This window comes from Pelodiscus sinensis, chromosome 4 (genome assembly GCF_052426305.1).
Source record: "Pelodiscus sinensis isolate ZL-2025 chromosome 4, ASM5242630v1, whole genome shotgun sequence".
Lineage (NCBI taxonomy): Eukaryota > Metazoa > Chordata > Testudines > Trionychidae > Pelodiscus > Pelodiscus sinensis.
The window spans coordinates 8,746,639-8,769,209 of NC_143055.1; positions in this window are offsets into that span (position 1 = coordinate 8,746,639).

A 22,571-nucleotide genomic window follows, 5' to 3' on the forward strand; every position below is an offset into this window, starting at 1 on the left:
CTTGTTGGGTAACCCCAAGTTCACCAAATGAAATCAATAGGTAGCAGGTTGAAAACAAATAAAAGGAAGTATATTTTCATGCAACACACAGTCAACCTGTGGAACTCCTTGCCAGAGGATGTTGTGAAGGCCAGGACTTTAACAGGGTTTAAAAAAGAGCTAGATAACTTCATGGAGGTTAGGTCCATCAGTGGCTATTAGCCAGGATGGGTAGGAATGGTGTCCCTAGCCTCTGTTTGTCAGAAGCTGGAATGGCAACAGGGATCCACTTGGGCTATGTCTAGACTGGCATGATTTTCCCGAAATGCTTTTAACGGAAAAGTTTTCCGTTAAAAGCCTTTGCAGAAAAGAGCGTCTAGATTGGCACGGACGCTTTTCCGCAAAAGCACTTTTTGCAGAAAAGTGTCCATGCCAATCTAGATGCACTTTTGCACAAAAAAGCCCCGATCACCATTTTCGCGATCAGGGCTTTTTTGCGCAAAACAATCTGAGCTGTCTACACTGGCCCTTTTGTGCAAAAGCTTTGTGCAAAAGGACTTTTGTCCGAAAGGGAGCAGCATAGTATTTCTGCAAGAAGCACTGATTTCTGACAGCAGGAAGTCAGTGTTCTTGCGGAAATTCAAGCGGCCAGCGTAGACAGCTGGCAAGTTTTTCCGCAAAAGCAGCTGTTTTTGCGGGAAAACTTGCCAGTCTAGATGCAGCCTTGGTGACTACCTGTTCTGTTAATTCCCTCTGGGGCATCTAACATTGGTCACTATAAGAAGATAAGATATTGGGCTAAATGAACCTTTGTTCTGACCCAGCATGGACATTCTTATCTTCACTTTAACTCTCCCTTAGGAGAGAGCTTGAAAACATACTGTAGTTTCTTAATAGTGGATCTTAAGTCTCAGGCATGTGCACACAGAACCTCCTGCTTTTTTAGGAAACAGGAAGTAGATCATAGTCTTAAAAAGGTGAGTTTTTTTAACCCAACAAAAAAGACATAGTTGGTTAAAACATACTTGGTTGTTAGGCGTTACAGGACAACAACAAGAAAAAGAAGATTAAAGCACATAAATTGTTTCCTTGCGATTCATTTACAACATGGGGGAGGAGGGGAAAGGTTAGCATAGAGAAGTTTAACCAAATATAGGTCAAGTTTTAGGAGATTACCTATCTCCTAGAACTGGAAGGGACCTTGAGAGGTCATCAAGTCCAGTCCCCTATCTTCACAGCAGGACCAAGTACCAGCCTTGACAATTTTTGCCCCAAATCCTTAAATGGCCTCCTTAAGGATTGAACTCACAATCCTGGGTTTAGCAGGCCAAAGCTCAAACCACTGACCTCTCCCTCCCCACAACTTAAAAAAAACCTCACAAAGCAAATAACCTGATACCATCTAACTACATATCTCCTGTTCTACTTACATATGTTTCTCCAAAAATTAGGTTTAGTATCTTAGACATGGATATTTCTGGGTAATCCAGGACCTATTACTGCTTAGTCCATTTCTCTCCCAGCTCCTTCTCTGACTCGCCCACAAAGGAAAACGGAAGTAGAAAAAACTTGTTTCATTTCAAAAACTTTCCCACTCTTCCCATTGGCTCTCCTTGCTCCCTGCCAATACTTCCTGGATACTCACTCTTCTGGGTTTAACTCTTCATTTACTGAATCCAGGAATGTTTAGAAAAGGGTAGTAGCCCTCCCATCCATCACAACCTCAGAGTGCTCTGGGTTTGTTTGTGGGCTTAATACTTAGAAGAAAATATCTGTTTGCAAATAGGCCACAATTGATATGGAATCAGTGAAACACAAAAGAATGTGAAACCTGTCACTGCCCTTTATAAAGTGTCAGCAGAATTTAGATGGCATTTTAGAGACAGTCTACTACATGTGGTTGAAGACTGCAAAATGATTCAACTTCCTGGAGGTCTTTGTGCCTTGAAAATTGTTGACATGACCAGACTGCATATAAGAGAAAGAGAGATAAAGAAAGAAATATGGAATAGTAGTCCATCTTAATCAGGAGAGGTGTTTATTCAAGCAAACAGCTACAAACTAGATACAGAAGCAGGCTTCCACACATCTTGAATTCCAGCTCTGCCTCCCTTCTTTACCAGGAACAGACTATGTCTGGAAATCTGTATAGCACACAGGGTATGTCTAGACTGCACCCCTCTCCTAGCAGAGAGGTGCACTCTAGACATACCCAGAGTCCTAGGAGTTGAACAACATAGTGCATGTAAGTATATATTTACATACATAGTCACCTTTGAAAGTCAACCTGGACTTTAAATCCATTCTTTGCAACATGCTTCGGAGATGGATTTTTCCTTCATAAGGAAAAGTGGATCAACTATACCTTCCCGAAGGTGCTTGCTACTAATGTATACCCTGAGCAGTACTAGACAGGGCTCTGTAGTATTCAGTCAGGTATGTAATTGTCTCTCTCTGACTTGCCTGCAAGTTCTTCTATTCCTAACCAGCAGCTGACTGAATCTTAGAAAATATGAAGATTTTCATCCCCCAAAGATTGGGCCACATTCCACTTGATGTAGCCATTAGGACATCTGTTACAACTCACTTGTTCTCTAGGCTCAGAATCAGTGCAAGACGTAGGCCCAGTAAAGTTTAAAGGAGCCTCTATACCAAGTAGAAACCATCTCTACCATAGAGTGCATAGGATTGATAGGTGATGGGATAAATTACTGTATAGAGAATAATGTGGGTTGTCAGTACATCTGTCAGGGATGGTCTAGATAATGCTTGGTCCTGCCATGAGTGCAGAGGACTGGACTTGATGACCTCCCGAGGTCCTTTCCATTCTAATATTCTAAGATTCATTTACTCACATGTAGCAAAGACATGAATGATCCACATAGCCCAGCTCAGAAGGAGATCTTTCTTCAAGGAGTTGTGAAAAAAAGAATTCATAGATCAAAAGGAATGATCATATTGCCTGAAAGACCAGATTTCACCCTTGGAATCAAAGTCTCATGGCATTCAGGCTATATATATATATATATATATATATATATATATATATATATATATATGTTTTAAAAATCCCTAATCTCAAAATTTTCGAATTAAATCTTTATTTGTTCCCATAGCCTCCCCATTTTATTTGGAATTATTGTGGGAGTTCCTGGATGAGAAAATGTATATGGTAGATCTAATGTTCCCAATGGCTTATTTCCTTTTTTGGAGGAAGATTAAGGCTCAAATAGGTCCTCCACTGAACAGACTAGTAGGGGAAGAAAACAGAGGTTTTTGAACTTCCCTTTTGAAATTCTAGACATCAGGGGTGTGTCCAGACTACAGGGTTTTGTCGACAAAACTGGGCTTTTGTCGACAAAACTATACCTGCGTCTACACTGCCGCTGAGTTCTGCCGACATAACGTCGACAGAACTCAGAAGTTTTGTCGACATCTGTAAGCCTCATTCTATGAGGAATAATGTCTTTTGTCGACAGAAGGCATTATTGCATCTACGCTGTCCTTTGTGTCTACACTGTCATGTTGACAAAGCGGCTTGCTTTGTCGACAGAACTGGATGTAGTCTAGACACTCTGGGTACGTCTAAACTACATGCCTCTGTTGGCAGAGGCATGTAGATTTGTTTGTTCAGCAAGGGCAAATGAAGCTGCGATTTAAATGATCGCGGCTTCATTTACATTTACATGGCTGCCGCGCTGAGCCGACAAACAGCTGATCAGCTGTTTGTCGGCTCGCGTGCTAGTCTGGACGTTCCCCCCGTCGACATCAAAGCCCTTTGTCGGCAGCCCCGGTAAACCTCATTCCACGAGGAATAACAGGGCTGCCGACAAAGGGCTTTGATGTCGACAGGGGGAACGTCCAGACTAGCGCGAGAGCTGACAAACAGCTGATCAGCTGTTTGTTGGCTCAGCGCGGCAGCCATGTAAATGTAAATGAAGCCACGATCATTTAAATCGCGGCTTCATTTGCCTTTGTTGATCTGTCTAATCTACATGCCTCTGCCGACAGAGGCATGTAGTCTAGACACAGCCTCTTTGTCGACAGAAGCTTTGTCAACAAAACTTCTTTCAACAAAAGCCTGTAGTCTAGATGTCCCCCAGGTGACTAACATTGCCAGACAAAAATTAATGGTTTTATTACATACATTTAATCTTATACTGGTAAATGGAAGAAGGGCAGAGGATAAAGAAGGACATTTTACCTACATTTCATAGAATGGTGGTAATATTATTGATTATATTATCATCCCTATAATTAAATGATTCTGGTATATGGATTTCTCTGCACTTTCTCACCCAAACAGTGACCATCAACTTCTTTATATAATCATGAACGATGAACCCTTTTTAAAGCAAGTTTTATTTCCAATGAATGACGGTGCTTTAATTATTCCTTTGGAACAACGTGGTTGTAAAAGAGTAAAATGGACTCCAGCTTTTCATGACAAATTATCTATGAGATTGAAGGATTCTGCTTTTAGATTTCTGAGAGATGTAACTATTAAGTCCAATTTATTGTCACATTTGTAAATCAGAGTTGTTGGTAAAGTCCTCACAATCATTTGTCTCTAAATTGATTTGGGTTTTAATTATCCTTCCACACTCAAAAAACAAAACAAAACAAAAACCAAAACAAAAATCCACTCACTTGATTTGATGCAGATGATGAAGGAAGAGTCTATTCTGCACATATAGCTAATAGGATAAGTCTCAAGCCCTCTCCAAATTTACTTTTGGATTTAGTAGCTGCCAGAAGATGACGTTTTATTATATCACAAAGAGCAAGACTCTATTAGATCTTTGTGAAAAGATTTTGAAGCAGCAGCTAAAAATACTTTCACATTTTGGAAAATGATGGCCTTGCGCTTTGGTAGATATACGTCAGCTGAGGAACCCCATTTTCTTAATGAACTCTGGGTAGAACATTTTGGCCAGGCCTGTAATGATTCTCCCTCAATCATGTTTTTAACAATAGTTGATACAATGAGGAATCATGTTGATTTATTTCTTTGGCCTCCAGTAATAGACAGTAGAATCCCATCATTTACCTTCACCCAATGAAGGAAACAAACCTTCAGCACAAGATTCCCCCCCCCCCCCCCCCACTGAAGAGTTTTAGGAGAATCTTTATTGGTGGTCCATTGTCTTGGCTACATTATTTATGGTTATTATTCACACTGGATGGATTCCATCTGGCTGGAAACCTGGTATCATAAACCCTATGTTTATAAAAGGAGGTAGAAAGAATCCTGTTTTATACACACCTATTAATCTGTTAAATGCAGCCTGAAAGATTTGTTCCAAAGTTTTACAGTCTAAATTCAAAATATGGGATTCAAAGTCTAATTTCACTAAAATTTTGATTTGTAAACATACCATGGGTAAGCATACTTGTTTGCATGCTGCTTTCATAGTTCCAAAGATGGAATTTGATTCTATAAAATCAGAGAAACTTTGAGCAAAATGAAGACGGGTGATTGTTGACCTCTGACTTCTGCATATTTTAAAGACCTTACACCAGGGCAATATGGGAAGGGTAAGAGATAAAGCCAAGGAAGAATGTGCATATGTTTTTCCTACTTCCTGTGGAGTATGCCAGAGATTCCTGTGGGTTTCCCAATCTATGGGTCATCATTATATTTCAAAAGGGTCGCCAAGTGTCTCCCCAGGTGGCTCTGCCCCCCCCCCCACCTTCACTCGTTTTTTAATTGCCTTGGGTCACCACGTCTTCCTGAATTGTCAAAACGGGTCCCCATTATATATTAGTGATGTGGTGAATGTTCCAAAGGAGGAACATTTCTCTCTGTCACAAATTAAGGGTAAATCTATTCTGATGCTGTTATACGGCAATGACATGGTTGTTTTATCACAAACTCCCAGCGGCCTCTACCAATTATCTCATTTTTCCTCTTATTGTCGTTCTCAAAACCTGCTTCTGAATTACAATAAAAGGTCATGATTTTGGGGACGAACACTCCCTCAATTGAGTGCGACATAGAAGGCCACTCTGTAGAACACGTCTCTGATTTTACTTACTTAGGGATAAAGCTTCAGCATTTGCACTGGGAATCTTCTTACTATTCTTCAAACAAAAGACCCTTAGCTGTGCTCTGTTTTACATGCTCATATGGTGTGAACAGAGTTGCCCCACAACAAAGATTTTTCCATGCTAAAATAATATTGCAGACAACCTATGAGGTTAGGGATCCAACTTTAGCCTTAGAGGTTGTCCAGAATAATGTTTTAAGGAGACTTAATACTTCCAAATTCTACCCTGCCTCTTTTTGTAAATGTCAAGATAGGTGATTTTCTGTGAGTAGCAGAGCTTCTCTTGCTTTTCTTAAATTTTGGTCTAAATTCTGTATGCTTCCAGATTATAGATTGCTTAGCTTTCCCTTCAGAAGATGGAAGGAAACCTATGTGCTCCTTATTTCCATAATACAGGACCCTTTGATTTATTATAGCTAGGTCTGGGTTTTTCTATTGTGACAGGTTGAGTCATAGAGATCACCTTGGTGTGGCTAATCATACCACTGAGTCTTCCTATCTACCACTTGCCTTCTGGGGAACTTCCCCACCCTGTCCTGCTGCACCTGAACCTCTGGTCTTCCCCAGCAAAGGCACAGAGCTGGGGGGGGGGGGGACAGCCCACAACAAAGAAACTGAGAGCAACTCAGTTCTGGGAAGGTTCAGTCATAGGAACTTGGCAGCACTGGGGTGCACAGATCCAATGGGACCAGAACCCCAGATAATTTTTATGCAGAGTAAGATGTATTTTATATAAAGCAGCTCATACGTTTTCTCTCCCTTTATCAATGAAAGGGAGATGCACCGGTGTTGTCCCCCTTCCTCCTGGTAACAACTACTGTATTTACACTGGGTCAAATGCGGTATTATTAAATATTAAAAATAGGATTTAAGTGGTCGCAAGTGATAGCAGACAGACCAAAGAAAGTTATTAAGCAAAACAAAACAAAAATCTGACGTTATTCCAAAACAACAAAGAGTGCGTCTACACAGCAAGCCATTATTTTGAAATAACGTCAAGCTCGAGGACTTCTTACTCTGACTCCTGTAACACTCGTTTCACGAGGAGAAAGGGAAGTCGAAGGAAGAATGTTCTTTCTTCAACTTCCTGTTGCATAGACAGCACCAAAAGCCAAATTAAGCTATTTCGACTTCAGCTACACAATCGATGTAGCTAAAGTTGTGTAGCTTAATTTGACTTTTGCCCTGTCGTGTAGATGTGTCCTGGGTGATAAGCAGGAGGTGTCTTGGTGTCTGGCAATTGCCAACTGCCATGCCTATAGATAGCTTTTGACCAATGCAGAAATACTTTGTATTCAGTTTCAATCCTCTCTCACTCCCATGGAAAAGTATCACATCCAAAATGGGTTCTAGCATCAGGTAACCTGGCCACATGTCCTGGCAGGACCAACCATAGTACAGGCATACAGGAAAAACAAGACTATTTACAGATCATTGTCAAGAGTACTGGGCCATTAAGTTCCTTGAATACTTGCCATGGCCTTCATTACCACATATAGATATGTAAACAGGCATATACTTCATATTTCTAACTTCAAATACAGGAGAGCATACATATTCAGTGGATTACAAGCTTTTCAGTAAAAGGCCACATGCCACATTTCGCATACATTATATTCAAGTTAGACATATTCATATTCAAAAACATATTTTGATAAAGAATATGAAGGCGCAAGTCTTATCTATTATTATGTATAGTCAATATTTTTAATCAACTTAATCATACTCAGAGTGACAGATATTACCAACAATAAAATCTGGCTATCATTCACGATTCCTAGCTTGTCTTTTGATTTTCTATTTTGATGTTGGCTCATGGTTTTGAACCATAATTGAATGAATTATTAAATTATTGTTTATATAAGGCATATATTCAGCTAAGACTTCAAACCATGAAAATTGCTGTCTTTTGAAGAAAGATGTGGGAAATCTACTTCATTATTTATTGGATTGTAGAATTTTCCAGCTTTTGAGTGCATGCTGGATTTTATTTCTTTTGCAAAACTAAACAAAAAACCCCAAAACGTTGTCACCATGTCAAAAATAATATTTTAGTATTTTCTCAGAATCTGGTATAATTAAATCAGTAGCAATTTTTGCCCTTTTAGCATTGTGCTGAAGAGAGAGATTTTATTAAGTTATGATTGACATTTTAATGTAGTTTTTGGGGTGGTAGTTCTATATTATGTATGGTTTTGGTTTTTGTATTCACAGAAGGCATCACACATGATCTAATAAAACTGACTTGACTTTGTAGAGATTTACAAAGCCAGCCAGAAGACTTAGGCACAAAACTGCCATTCAAAGTCATTGGAAGTGTGGCTAAATCCTCTGGTTGGTTTTGAAAATGTCAACCTTTGCCATTTACTAACTCGAAGCAGGCCTCTTGGTCTATCAGATATAACCTGTACCTCATAAAAAGAGAGTAATGACACAAAAACTGGATCTGCATAAACAACATTTTGATCACTGAGTGGGAGCTTTCTGAAAGATCTTGCTTAGCCAACACACTGGAACACTGTTCAAGTTCCTTTTAAAATCACCACTTTTGAGATTGATGACAAAATATCAAAAAATGTCAAAAAAATATTGGTATTGGAAAAGGTTCAGAAAAGGGAAACAACAATGGTTAGGGGGTTGGAACAGGTCCCATATGAAGAGAGATTGAAAAGACTTGGCCTTTTCAGCTTAGAAAAGAGGATACTAAAGGGGGGATATGATAGAGGTCTATAAAATCATGACTGGTGTGGAAAAAGTGAATAAGGAAAAGTTATTTACTTATTCCCACAATATAAGAAGTAGGGATCACCAAATGAAATTAACAGGCAGCAGGTTTAAAACAAACAAAAGGAAGTTTTTCTTCACTCAGCACACAGTCAATCTCTGGAACTCCTTGCCAGAGGATGTGGTGAAGGCTAGGAGTTTAACAAGGTTCAAAAAAGAGCTAGATAGATTCATGGAGGTTAGGTCCATCAATGGCTATTAGCCAGGATAGGTAGGAATGGTGTTCCTAGCCTCTGTTTGTCTGGAGGTGGGTGATAGGGGAGGTATCATGTGAGGATTACCTGTTGTGTTCCCTCCCTCTGGGGCTTCTGGTATTGACCACTGCCAGCAGACAGGATACTGGGCTAGGTGGACCTTTGGTCTGACCCAGTATGGCCATTTGTTTGTAAAATGTCAACTGAAAAAGGATCAAATAAAGACAATTGAATCACTTTTGATATGGGAGGACAGGTAGCAATCCAGCACATGCTAAATGAAGGGATAGAAACAGAGGAAGAAATAGCAGAAAGCTGCTAAACGGAAAAAGAAAACTGACATAAGTGTTTATATATCAAAGTCATATAATTATTCTAGGATATAAATCGAAGTAATAGTAGAGTGAGATGATTATTTTAATGAATGAAAGTAAATGTTTTCTATTTTAACAGTTCAAGGGACAAAAATATTCTGGTAGGTTTTGTTAAAAAGAAGATGTAACAGAAAGACCTCTCCATAGCCCTGTGTCTGAATGCAAACCTCTTCTACTAAGGGGAGCAAGTACTGTGCATTAAGACTCAGTCATTACTGCTGAGTGGGTCCAGTTACCTCCAGTCCGGATACAATGGGACTGTGAGTGTCTGAGCCAGAGTGAACGAGGGCAAGAGAGATCCTGCACAATAAGCCGAGAAACGAGATTCAAAAACAACTTTTAATAAAAAACGAGTAGTCCTGTGGCACCTGCCAGAATAACAAAAATGTATATAGTCTCAGGAGTTTTCGTGGGCAAAACCCACTTCCACACATGATATGATCTTGATTGTTTTTTTTTTAAAAGTTGTTTTTTAAAGTTATAGACTCACACAGTTACCCCTCTCTGATTCAAAAAGGGTGAGTAGGCTGATATTTATGTTGTGTAACCATCTGTTAAAAACAAAGCCAAACCCAGAAAGAACATGCTCACTTGTGATAAGAATATGGATTTGATTTGTTTACAGAGGATAATTTACAAACTAATCTGGTATCTGAGGGCAAAATTCAGCCACATCTGAGTTTCCCTTGGCTTTAGCTCAAAACAAGAACCACTGAGCTTCTCAGTTTCCAACCAAAAGCATCTATCTGCCCAAGTTTACTCAACACTCACCCCTTGACTACCCTGTTGGATTTTGGGTTTTGTCATACATCTGGAAATGCATCTGGTTTAATGATCAGTATTTGCACTATTGTACAGCTGGTGGTTAGTTGATCAGTTTAATGGCTCTTTTGTATTGTGTGTTTGGACAGTGTCTGAGCAGCCGAGAGCTCTGACCTTTACGCACCATTCTCTGAACTTTGTAGTGCTCACCTTGTAAAGTGGACTGAATCAAGAGGAAGGATGCTCTGTACTTTCTGAAAACCAGGCACCTCCAAAGATGCATCAAGCCTGGTATGCAAAAATCATTAGTCACTTTTCAAAGTCTTGCCCATAATAACAATACCCAGGTGAAGGCAGCACATTATTTTCCTTTATGCTGAGTCCCTAATGGCAGCAGCTAAGAAACAGACACCATCAAGAACACTCATTTTGCAAATCTTGTGAGGACTTGTAAAGGGCTCACCCTCTCTTGAGCACCCCCTTCTGGCCAAGGACATGTGTCCACAAGCTCCCACTCCAGTGACTAGTTGTGCAAGTGGAGGGTGTCCCAGACGTCCTTTCTTCTGGGTCATCTTGGACCAGGCTTCTTTCCTGCACCCTCAAGTAGCTACTGGGAAGTTGCAGGGGCGGGAGGGGGGGGGGAAGGTAAAAGGAAGGGGGAGAGAGAGGAACAGGCCCACTTACTCCTCTGGGTCCTGGCTCAGGGACCCTGTCATCGCTGTTCACTGCCTGGGTCACTCCCCCAGAAATCTGCTCCATCCTTGCCCTCTCTCAGGGCTTTATCTCAAAGTCCTCAACGCCCTGACCAGAGTTCTGCAGTTCTGTAGGAGTTACTATAGAGAACTTTTCCTGGGTGTCTGGCTGGTGAGTCTTGCCCACATGCTCAGGGTTTAGCTAATCGCCATATTTGGGGTCGGGAAGGAATTTTCCTCCAGGGTAGATTGGCTGAGGCCCTGGAGGTTTTTCCCCTTCCTCTGTAGCATGGGGCACGGGACACTTGCTGGAGGATTCTCTGCATCTTGGGGTCTTCAAACCATCATTTGAGGACTTCAGTATCTGAGATATAGGTGAGAGGATTATTCCAGGAGTGGATGGGTGAGATTCTGTGGCCTGCACTGTGCAGGGGGTCAGACTAGATGATCACAATGGTCCCTTCTGACCTTATAGTCTACGAGTTCTCCCTACCCACCATGCCCTGTTTTCAGCTGCCAGATCTGGGCTTCTGCTGGGTCTGCAACCCACCCTACACGCTGACCTGTCCAAAGTAGTGCTGCCTTCCTAGTCAGTCAGTCACTGGGTGTGCCTGACTTGAGCTCCAAAGAGGAACTGGAAGGTCATGGCCCAGTAGTTTGTTTATACCAGCTTGCTGAGCTCTTATTGGCTTCTCCTCTGCTCTTTTTCCTGTGCCGGGGTGTGGCAAGGCCACAAACCTCCAGCAGGGGGCTTCAGGTCTAGTCCACGCCATCATGGACTGCATTGCACATTGGCAGCAGCTTTCCAAACTTCCAACACAACACTCTTTGCAAGGAGCTCAAAGGCTGCTCCATATTTTACTCAGTGCAATCACATTACCCAGCAAAAAGGCTCTTTGCTGTCTCTCAGGAGCAGGAAAACTCCTGGCAAACAAAGGTGAGAGATGCTTTCCATACACCATCTATTGTATGTTCCCAGCTAGTGCAGCAGAAGTTAGAAGGGTATCTGTCTGTGGCATATTGGAGCTTGATTTGAATTTTAATGCCTCATAACTCCTGAAAAATATGTGTATGTATTTCAGTGAATACATTCAGTGTCCGGTATTGGGAATCAGCTTAGGAAACCTGTCCAAACAAGGTTGAATAATTAGGACTCACACCCTAGCCTCAGTTACACTGATGGAAATCCACAATAATCCCATTGCCTTCTGTTGAATTGCTCCAGATTTACACCACTGCAGCTCAGATCTCAATTTTCCCCTACATGTTTAATTTCCTGAAACATCTGTTTTCTTTGAACTTGATTAAGATTTTCAACCCATTTCTGAATTATTTTATCTTTATCTTTTTTTTCTGATGGATTTGCAAACAGACATGAAGAAGCTCAAAATGCTTTCAATAAAACTTCCAAAGAAGAAATGAAAACCCAGAGTTCACAATGCCCACCTGCCTGGATATCCTTCTATTCACCCCCTAAAACTTGGAAGCCTCCTCTTTCCATTTGGGTCAGCAGAAACCAATAGTCCCAAGAGGCCGGTAGAAACTTCCAATGCTCTGCCCTTATGCTCAAGTGTATAGAGTGCGGGTAGACACATATGACAAGGTAGGAACTTAAATATGGTCCTCAGCCTGCTAAAGAAATGCCTATCTATGTGCTTCCCTATTAGTCCTCACTGCCTTTGGTGAGGCCAGAGTAACTTAGTGATCCTACGGCAGGATCTCCCTAACTGAAGACTGGACTCCCCTCTTCTCATCACTTCTGACTTTGGAGTTATAGGCACAACTCTGTGCATCTGTGCTGTGCAGGAACAGACAAACACAGAGAAGAAGGCAGGGTGTTTACGCAGGGAGAATTTTAAAGCTGACTAAAGGATTTGCGGGAGGGGGGGAGGCACCTAATGGGAACTGGCAGCTTTGCATGTCTCCACCGTGATTCTGTATTTTCATACTTTCAAACCCTGTGGCCTGCTCCTTTAGAGAGAAGGGAGCTCCAGTGCTGCCACTTGTTGGTGAAACAGGAGAAAAACATCCCGGAGCTGCTGAGGAATTGCAGAGGGGCAGTGAACAAGCTCTCTGCTGGCATTTGCTGGAGAGCGAGGAGACCTGAGCGAATGGGCCAGGTGTGATTTGCGTTTTAGTTCCATGACAGTTTGGGGCATTTTGGTTCAAGTACAATACACGGTAGAGTTTGGGGGCCATACAATGCCAATGGCCTTCTTAGGAAATGCAGGTGGAAACTCTGTAGTCTAGGACACTCTGGTCTGGCAACATTCGTGGTCTGACAGGATCACAGATGTTGCAGGACCAGAGAGCCCTAGTTGCAGAAGTTGCTAGTGGCTGGCAGCCCACAGAACCAGTGGCTTGGGGGATGGGAGACCAGCTAAAGGGCTGGGGGCAGGGAGCCCCATTAGCCAGGGGCAGGGAGCTACACTAGCTAGTGCCAGGGAGTTCTGCCAGCCAGGGGTGCAGAGTCCTGCCAGCTGGAATGAGGCTGGCGTCCGGGAGAAAATCCCCACCAGCCACAGCAGGTCTGGCAGATGGAGGGAAACCTGGCCGGGGCAGGGAGCCCCACCAGCTGAAGTGGTCTGAACAGGAGACCCACCAGTGGGTTGAGGGGCAGCACAGTGGCCGGCACTGTGATCAGGAGGAGAGCCAGAGGCCTGACCTCCCCTGCTCCGGCAAACTCCCTTGTTCAAGACTGCTCAGGTCCTGAGGATGCCGGACTAGGGAGGTCCAACCTGCACTACCACAAGACATCAGCACTGAATGGGCCTGGGGTCACCCTGGCCAACACTTTCAGGCACAGCTCGGTCAGGGAAAATGGCCGCTACTAAGGCATAAGGAGAGAGGAAATGTTCTTGCCTAGTATGGGGAATGCCCCTCTGGCTGTGAGGACTCTGTGAAAGGCTCTAGATACTACCGGTGCTTCTTGGAAGTTGAGCCAAGACTGCTGGAAAGCAGCAGCAGCTCTGTGGAGACGGATGGCTCGGGGTGTGTGTGTGGCAGCTCTGTGGTGACGGATGGCTGGGGGGGGGGGGAGGCAGATGTCTCGGGGAGGGGAGCCAGCTCTGTGGTGATGGATGGCCTGGGGAGGCAGGGGCAGCAGCTCTGTGGAGACAGATGGCTTGGGGGTTGGGGGTGGAGACAGCTTCAAGATGGCAGGCAGCATCAAGTTGTGCCAGCTGCTTCGAGATGGCGGGTGGTGCAGAGCACTTGAGGCTGTTTCGGCTCAAGCTACTGAAAGAGGAGCCGTCTAGCTGAAGGACACCACACGCAGCAATTAAGGCTGAAATCCCCTCTGTGGGGTCAGGTGGTAGAGACCCCAAAGCAGCCCAGCCAGCCAGGGCTGCAGGTCCACCCCCAGTCAGCTAGCCAGGAGTGGGGAAATGGTTGTAAACTCTCCAGACTTTTCTATGCTAGGAGGACTGGGGTTGGGACTATGGTGTCAGCTTTTGCAGGGAAGGGGAAGTCTTACTTACTAGAGTTTGAGGCTGGGTTATCCGTGATTATTATCCCCCCCCATACACCCAATTGTCCCTTCAGATTTCTGTGTTTCAAACCCTGGACTTGCTGCTTGTACGTGGGGAAGTTTAGCTTGGGGGGCGAATGAAATTGCCCAAGTTTTTGAGTGGGGAACTGAACAAGCATTAGTTAAGTCTTTATAAGGAAATGCCTGGAAAATTGAACCCAACCCATTCTGCTGCCGACACCCAGTAGAAGGGTTATGAATTGCCTTGGAATAAAATTTGGGTTTCATTTTTATTGCACAATGTTCAAATCTAATAATTCATTCCTCAGATGAGTCTCATAGTGCTGCTGTCACCACCACGGCTGTCCCAGCAAAAGCACAAACTCTTTCCAATTTAGAGGACAAAATTGAGCTTCAAATCCAAGCCGGCTTGGGGCTTCTGTTCCTAACAACTGGCAGTGATATATAGTGTAGCCCAACAGAGGTGTTATTCTTTTCCTGCTCTCAGATGTACGGACTTTGAAACAACGTGAACCTTTAAATATCTTTAAATATCTGCCCGACTCTTCCAGACCAGAATTCATTTCTCTCTCCCTTTATAGGAATGGAAGGCTTGGCATAAGTGAAGGTCATTCACTCCTTTCTATTGTAAGGGATTTGCTTTCAGGTGCCCACTAAAACAGTGGGTACTGTAGTAAAAAAAAAGTAATCTTGCTTTATTAAATGAGTGCAGCAGACCTAGGAGACATCACAGGAAAAGTAAGCTAGGAATCCATTTGCTAAGCAAACAACCACACATTTATTTGTAGTGAGTTGATATTGTGCCAGGGGCATTTTGGACAGAAGCAGTATCAACAGAGAACTTGCACGGGGAGACCTGTTGGAAGGAGCGACCTGAGAAATAGGCACACATTAGCCTCAAGAGATAGAGTGGCCTGCAGCAGGCTGCTAATGACAGCTGGTGGGAAAAGATGGTGAAACTGGAAGTGAGTCAGGGAGAGGCACAGAATATGAGGAGGGGACATCTGTTGTACCTTCCCGAATGCCATTTCTTCCTTGCAGAGATCTGCCACTAGCATTAGCAGCAGAAGGCTCCATAACATGCATCCAGATTGCCCTGTCAGATGGGAAAGCCTGTGGAAATACATCTGAAGCAATTACAAAACACACCACATCCTTCCCTGCAATCACACTGAATACGAGATCAGCCCCAACCTTGGCTAAGGAAGGAAATGCCCTAGGTACCAATGAGGGTTACCTTCAGAGTATCTAAGGGGAGCACAAGGAAGACAGCAAGTTAGATACAGCCTCTGACAGGAAGGGAAAGACCTCCAAGGGCATGTGCAATCACTCATCTTCCATTCCTTAGAGTCAAGTATGAAGGAGACTTTGCTTTCTCTCCAAAGGCAAGGGAAGAGGCAGTGTGATAAGGCAGCTGGCCAGGTGGACACAGGAGGAGAGAGGGAGTATCAGCAGTGGAAGAGCTGGAGGAATAGCGCAGATGTTGAGGAATGATGGACATGGAGGGATTTTAGCCTGACTGGACAATGGGGGTAAGGCCAGGGCCGGTCCTAACCAATTGGCGGCCTTGGGCGACCGTGCGGCTCACCCATAGGGTTGCCAAATGGTTTAAAAAAATACCTGTCAGGCAAAAAAAAAAAAAAAAAAAGGTCAGGGAGTAACCAGGGAAACCTGGGGGGAGGATTCATAAGAACATAAGAACGGCGGTACTGGGTCATACCAAAGGTCCATCTAGCCCAGTAGCCTGTCTGCCAACAGTGGCCAGCACCAAAGAGGTCAAGCGATTTGTCTCCTGCCATCCCTCTCCAGCCTCTGACAAACAGAGGACAAGGACACCATTTTATCCCCTAGCTAAAAGCCTTTTATGGACCTAACCTCCATTTAATTATCTAGCTTCTCTTTAAACTCTATTATAGTCCTAGCCTTCACAGCCTCCTCTGGCGAGGAGTTCCACAGGTTGACTACATGCTGATTCGGGAGGTTGGTTCAAAATGTGGTCGCGGCCCACCCCTAAGACCAGCTCTGTTGCCAGCCTCTTGAAAATGGCTGCCTCAGGTGACCGCCCGGCTTGCCCGCCCCAGCTCTGGGTAAGGCAGAGAAGGCCTGTCTAGGGATTTGGCCACATGTGTGGCCCTCCATCGCAGTGGGCTACAAAATTGTCGTAACCAAGACAGTCTCCCAGGCTAGAGTAGTTTTGCCAGCTGTGCTCCTGCCCCTGGAAATTGTGGGGTGAGCTGATTTAACTGGAGCAACCCTGTGACTGGATGCAGGGGGAGTGCACGGCTCTCACCACCAATGCCGTGTGGAAGCAGCAGGCACCTCACTTCACGGGCCCACACTTTACGTGTGTGTCACGTTAGTAATACTGGTAGGAAAAAATGACATGGACGGAAACCAGTGAATCTAACAACCCTGTGCTTGGGCGATGGGAAACAAAATGTGCCAAGCATGGAACCCTGCTGGGCTACAGGCAGCCCACCGCTGGGGGTAAGGAGCTCGGGCAGAGGGCCAGAGCTGTGTAGGGACTGGAGCTGTGGGACAGGATGTGGAAAACAGGGCACCTGATGGGGAGTTGCAGGGGTGGGAGACCTGGCAATGGGGAGGAGTTGTAATGCTGGAGTTTTTCCCAGAGACAGACAAAAAGGAGGATGGCAAATAGCCTTGAATAAGGGAGCTCCTGTCCTTGAGGAGCCAGCTTGCAGGGCAAGAGGCTTGATGTTGGGCATGTTTGAGAAAGAAGCTGCTTTACACGCAGGAGGAGTTTAGCAAAGCGTTTAAACTCTGCTAATCGGCTTGTCGAAATGTCAGAAGGTGCTTGTGCCCAGTGGTAATGCAGACATGGGAGCATCACGGTAACCGAGAGGCTATTCAGGTCATAACACGTCCATTAGGAGGAATCAGAATCAGTCTAGGATCAGATATAAGGGCTCAAATAAATCAGCTACAGAATGAAACATTCAGCCAGCTGTGCTTAGAATCCTGGAGTTCCATCTGCAGGCCCGTACTCAGATGGTCACGTTATTTCTATTCTGGTACCGCTAAGGGACCAAATCTGTGATCCCTGTCCTAGGTGCTGCATAAACCCAGAACAAACTGCCCTGAAGAGCTTACAGTCTACATGCATAGAGAAGGAACAGGAGGATAACAGACAGGGGAAGCACAAGGCAATAATGAGAGAATTATATTTCACGACTTTTCTTCCCCAAGTAGAGTTTAAAAAGGCAGGAAATAATGGACCAGATGGGACCTTTACGGTTCCTAAAGTTCTTTTGGTTTACGTAGCCATTCCTCTGTGATGATAGCAAAGAAAATACCGGCCAGCAGAGCGGGATGAGAGGAAGTCTGGGTTCAATTAATAAGGTCTCATTTGGCTCAAACTGCCACATCTGCTAATTTAAAGAATGGCAAGTCATTCACTCTGCACGCTGGGGACCAATGTTCTTTCCATGAATCCTTCCTCTCTAGTTTGTTGATTCCCCCTCTCCTCATGCACTTGGAAGATATGTATGTAGTTTTAGGTAAATGGAAGGTGAAAAGCAATCTCCCAGGTCTGAGCAATGCAGCCAGGCATGGGACAAGTGTCTGTGAACCTGTGAGTCAGGACCTGATCTAGAAGAAGGTATAATTGCAGGGTTAAAACAGAAAATGTGTACAAAGTTACTTGTTGATAGTTATGAATGAAGCAAATATCACTGAAATTTAAGTAGGAAAATGTATAGCATGAATATTAATTTTAGAGTACATTTGACAATGCACTAAAGTCTAGAGAAGTTAGCATCGGGTTATCAACATATGTTAGCATGAGAGTTGCACATTGTAGGGTGTGTCTACATTGCACCATAACTTGAAATAAGATACGCAATTTGAGCTATGCAAGTTGCGTATCTTATTTCGACGCTATTTCGAAATAGCGTATTTTGTTATTTGGTGCTTTCTACACAGCACCGAATTTCAAAATAAAGCGCTGTTCCGAAACATCCCTTACTCCTCACTGAATGAGGTTTACAGGGATGTCAGGTATCCCGAAATAGCATTGCAGTGTAGGCGTACCCTAAGTGACCTAGCATTACATGGCTATTTTGTCATAAACTATCTAGCCACAAAAGAACAAGCCTCATGGATATATGTATTTTATTTTATTTTATTTTTTGTTTTAATTAACATGTACCATGGATATTAACCATACTGAGGTACTGCAAAATATTGACAAATATTTGGGTGCAAATATCTATCTAGTTCGAACTAGGGTGGTTAATGTAGGCAACCGCAGTTGCAAATGAAGCCCGGGATTTGAATTTCCCGGGCTTTCATTTCCATATTGCAGGGCGCCGCCATTTTTAAATGTCCGCTAGTTCGGACTCCGTGCCCGTGGCTACACGCGGCACGAACTAGGTAGTTCCTAGGCTTCCTATTCCGAACTACCGGTACACCTCGTTCCATGAGGAGTTCGAACTTGGGTGGTAGTGTAGACATACCCTATGGCAATTACCAGGAGATGGATTAGGGTTACCTGGAACGCTAAGTAGAGACCAGGGTCCAGGATTTAACTATGTATGGCTATGTAGATGTATGAACAATGAGGTATTCAAACGGGTGTATCTTCACAACTGGGATAGTTGGAGTGACAAGCAGAAAGAAGCTCAGATATCATTTCCATTTATGACGGTCTGCACTGACCGTTCACCTTGGTTTTCACCCATCTCTGTGATATTGTATGTCCATGGTGGGGACTGTTCTATATTTTCTAGCCATTTTGTGGAAGGGATGGCCCTTCTCTTTTTAGCTCTCCCTGAGGAGCTCTCCCTGCAGAACCCTCTCCTAGGACCCTGCCTGCCCTGGTGAGGAAGGGGTGTGTGTATCTGTGTCCTTCTGTCTCGTTCATACGCCCGTGCATGGGCCGGGCCCTATTAGATCTTTCGCTGGCACATCCCCTCAGGGCCTGGCTCTTGTCTTCCTCCCAGTCTGCTTCACTGGCATTTGGGGATGAGGGGGCTTCTAGGGAGAGGAAGTGTCCATGGTGGTATGGGGTACAGGCTGTTTGTGTTAGCTATGGCTAGATATCGATGGCGGGGGCGGGAGGAGAGGTGTTGTGTAGCATGGTGCATGTCACTTTAAGGGAGGGCGGGGCCTACAAAGGAAGGCCTGTTGGGAGGTTTTTCTTGAGCTTTGATTGCTATTAAATTTACCCTTTATTCTGGCAAGTGCAGGATGACTCTGGGACTCTCATTCCAGACCCTTTTCAGGGCATATTTGGTGTTCTGCACTCCTCCGCCCCGTCACCGAACACGACTGCACATTTACAAGACAGCAAACGTCTCTCCCAAGCCCCATTTCGATGCTGCTGGCCCAAAGCGCCCGGAGAAGGTGTCGCTGTAAATAGTGCAGCTGCTGTCTCTCGGCTCAGCTGCTGCCACTGCATGCGGCAGCCCAAAGAGCAGGAGGATTGGATGCCTCGTGGTGACCCGAAGTTCCCGCACATTCCAGCTGTCAGGGCTGCCAATGGCCCTTTGAACCAGCTCAAGGGAACATTTTTAATCTTTTCCCCAGAGTCCTTTTCAACAGCGGTTAACTCATCCCAAGAAGACTTCACCACACTATCTGCAAGGAAATCAGTGCCGGATTCCTTAGCCATTGTTGTGTGTGGGAACCATTTACAAAAGGACAGCCCAGGGGACTTTTCCCTTAGGAGTCACTGAATTTTCTTAAACTTCTTCATCTGCAAAATACATCTCAGATCCCAGTGCATAACAGTTTGCTTTTACTGCAGGACATGTTTGGGACTTGAAACAATGGCAGAAACACACCGTGCCCACATCCCATCTCAAATGTAACAGGGCAAGGTGGCTCAATTTCCTTTAAGGATAACCTGTCTTTGCCCCTGATTCAATGAGGTACTTAAGCACGAGCCTAATTTTAAGCACATGGGCCGTGCCATTAAGTTTGATGGGACTGCTCACATGCTTAAAATAAGGCACATACTTAAGCTCCTTGGTTAATCAATTGATTACTGCATGATATATATATGTATATGCCAAGCTAGAAAAATACACTGATGATCTAGTTGGACCTTCTGAACAGCAGGTCTCAGAACATCCCCACAATAATTTCTAGACCTGATCTTTTAGAAACACATCCAACCTTAATTTAAAAATTGGCCCTGATAGAGAATCCATCATGACCCTTAGTAAACTGTCCCAACAGTTAATTAAAAATTCAGACAGGAAAGATTCACCATTAAATATTCAGACTGGAAAGAAGGTATAAATTCATCTAGCTTCAGCTTCCAGCCATTGGACCGTGCCAGACCTTCCCCAGCTAGAGTGACAATCTCATTATCAAATATTTGTTCCCCATGCAAGTACGTACAGATGGTAATAAAGGGACCCCTTAGGAAAAAGTGCAAAGACAGCTGTGCACAAAGTTGACATGCTATTTTTGCGTCCTCCTTATGTCTTCTGTAGTTGCTAGCAATGGAGTCTTATGATGGTGCTGATTCAGGTCTTATATAACAGCAATTTCACAAAGGAGGGCTATAAGGAGAATGACAACAAAGGAACAGAGAGATCTTCAGATGATGATTCGTGTCTCCTCCAGTTTGGTACGCTTGTTCTGCTGCGTGGGGAGTACCACCTTAGCTTTGCAGTCCCTGGGTTTCTATGAATGTATGCTGCGTTCATTACTGTAACACCTACTAGGTGTGTGTGAAGGTTATTTCCTGGTTTTTCCAACATTTGAGTTTTTGTCCTGTTCCAGAAAGGCATGAGGAGCACAAGAGACTCTCCAGTCTTAACTCCACAGTCACCGTGGATTTTGTAGATACAAGGTGTCACATTCCACCATATACTATAGAAAGCAGAGTAAAAGCTGAAAACTATTTCCAAACAACTCACGAGGAAAGTCTATACGGAAGATATGCTTTGCCCACTGTAGAATGATTTGTAGTGGTATCATTCTATTCTACACTATGCCCATTACTGTGGCGAACATAAGGGTTCCGTGAGAAATTTCCATGACAATAACATTTTATGATTTAAAAAATATTTAAGCCTTTATGATTTTTTTAAAAACAATTTTCATCTGTGTTTGCCACGATACGTGTCCCTATGTAATGCCAGCTTAGCCACAGAGTGGGGACGATGATTCAAAATGATCTGGACAAATTGGAGAAATGGTCTGAGGTAAACAGGATGAAGTTTAATAAAGACAAATGCAAAGTGCTCCACTTAGGAAGGAACAATCAATTTCACACATACAGAATGGGAAGAGACTGTCTAGAAAGGAGTATGGCAGAAAGGGATCTAGGGATTATAGTGGACCACAAGCTGAATATGAGTCAACAGTGTGAGGCTGTTGCAAGAAAAAGCAAACATGATTCTGGGATTCATTAACAGGTGTGTGGTGAGCAAGACACTCTACTATGCGCTAGTTAGGCCTCATTTGGAGTTCTGCGTCCAGTTCTGGGCACTGCATTTCAAGAAAGATGTGGAGAAATTGGAGAGGGTCCAGTGAAGAGCAACAAGAATGTTTAAAGGTCTAGAGAACATAACCTATGAAGGAAGGCTGAAGAAATTGGGTTTGTTTAGTTTAGAAAAGAGAAGATTGAGGGGGGACATGATAACAGTTTTCAGGTATCTAAGAGGGTGTCATAAGGAGGAGGGAGAAAGCTTGTTCATCTTGGCCTCTGAGGATAGACCAAGAAGCAATGGGCTTAAACTGCAGCAAGGGAGGTTTAGGCTGGACATGAGGAAAAAGTTCCTAACTGTCAGGGTGGTGAAACACTGGAATAAATTGCCCAGGGAGGTTGTGGAATCCCCATCTCTGGAGATATTTAAGAGAAGGTTAGATAAATGTCTATCAGGGATGGTCTAGATTAGACAGTATTTGGTCTTGCCATGAGGGCAGGGGACTGGACTCTATCTCTTGAGGTCCCTTCCAGTCCTAGTGTTCTATGATTCTGTCACTATTCAGCATTGCGCTTGCAGTCATTCAATGGTGCGATCACTTGGTATATACCACCGTAAATCCCCGTACTTACTTTCAGGGAGTGTGGATCATGTGGGTGAATACGAATATACTAGCGCCGCGTCAGAAAGTCGAAGCTTCAGCTGTCAAACCAGTTGCTTGTATGAGCTTTATTTTTTATACACATTAAATGTGACTTGTATTTTTAAATATGTGCAATTAAACTAAATGTTGCTCTCGTGACCTTGTTTAGCATTAGTTTATTATTATCCTTACTTATTTGT